Here is a 1,727-nt window from a genome sequence, read left to right on the forward strand (position 1 = left end):
AGTCATGTGTTTAACTTCACAGAAAATAAAGAAAATAAATTAATTACAAGCTCATTTCTAGAAGATAACCAAGGGGTCCGGTGTATGAAACACAGTAAAACAAAGGCCAATTTGGTAAAATACTGTATAGGCGAATTTATTGGAGTGTCTCCAGAGACCGAAAATACAAGCTCAACATGCCGACATGAAGAAAAACCCCCCACATACAATCAGACGGGCTTCAAGACATCATTTAGACAGGCTGTCTACAGCAGCAGAGCAAAATGCTTTTACAACACACAGATAACTCACATAACTCATAGTGGAGCGAAGTGGCGAACAATTTGATTCAATAACACTCGTATTCACTAACACTCGTATTCACTGATGGTCATATTATTGACCTATTTAAGTGCAATGCAATGAAAACAACCAGCCAATGCACCTCGGACTATCTAACATATCACATCTGATCACTTGCAACAAATATGAAGGACACTCACAAGTAAGATGACTACAGAACCTCTCATTTTTTTTCTCCCGATTCCAAGGTATGGCAGCTGCCATTCCTCGCCATACCTAAATGACGCCTATGATGGTGGTCCAGGGTCCGGCGGTGGTCCAGGTTAATTTCCAGAGAGTTCCATTTTAGCTGCTGCATAAGAAAAAGAAACGTTTCAATACAAAATTTAAGGACAAACTTAAATTTTCTACAAATGATAAATGATATTTACAAAATAATTTTATTTGGAGCTTACAGGGCATAGGCACTTTTTGCGGTTCCCATTTTGACATGTCATTGCAGAAAATAATGAGCAATATTATGGACCTGCATGTGTTTATATTCTATACATAATCATCACTGTTAAAATAATAAAGGCACATGGTCAAAAGCCTTAAAAATTAATCATTCCCGTTTTATTTAAGGTAGTTATTTCTTTATCTCATTTACTACATAACACACATTAATAATCGTGTCATTAATATTTTAATAAACTTACAAGTCTTTGGCTTGTAAAATCTGTCTAAGTCCAATGTTTTGAAATTTAAAAAAATATATATTATATGGTCAAAATGTTTGGTGGAAATAATCTAAGCACAATCTATCCTGAGTGGAGCACAATGCTTATCTTCGTCTCAGTGTGTCAGCACTAAACGAGAGGTTTCCAGCCTGAATACACCTTTATTTTGCCCGGTTAATACTCAAATAACAAGCAAACATGTCTGTCTAACCATAAAACACAACTGGCAGATGCCCAAATGACGTTACTTGCAGGTCCTGATTCATGTATCATTAAATGATTGTACTAAATAAATGTAATTTAAGAAAAAATACAAATGAAAACATGAATTAAGTTAACGTTACCGTAAGTCTCAACGGTTGCCCCCCTCCCCCCAACTCTGCAGTGAAACCAGCAAAATGGTGGTGTTGAATTTGCTAAATGAATGAATTACTGTGGCATTGACTTCAAACCCAGTTAACTGTTAAAGTAAACTAGATAAGGTTTCTGCGGACTTTATGGAATGAGCGACTGTTTTGCTATACTGTCCTAAACTACATTTTACTTGGTGTAATTTTGGTAACAAGCACAGTAGAACTTAAGCTAACATTAGCAGCTAACGTTAATGTTAGCTTACTGTTCGACAGCCCTGCTGAACAAAATGGGAAGCTTACTGTATCTGGATTTTCTTAGAGATATGATTTAGCTGGTGATTTCTACACATGTCGAATTTAACTGACTGATAAA

The sequence above is a fragment of the Epinephelus moara genome, chromosome 11 (assembly GCF_006386435.1).
Source record: "Epinephelus moara isolate mb chromosome 11, YSFRI_EMoa_1.0, whole genome shotgun sequence".
In the NCBI taxonomy this organism is placed as follows: Eukaryota; Metazoa; Chordata; class Actinopteri; order Perciformes; family Serranidae; genus Epinephelus; species Epinephelus moara.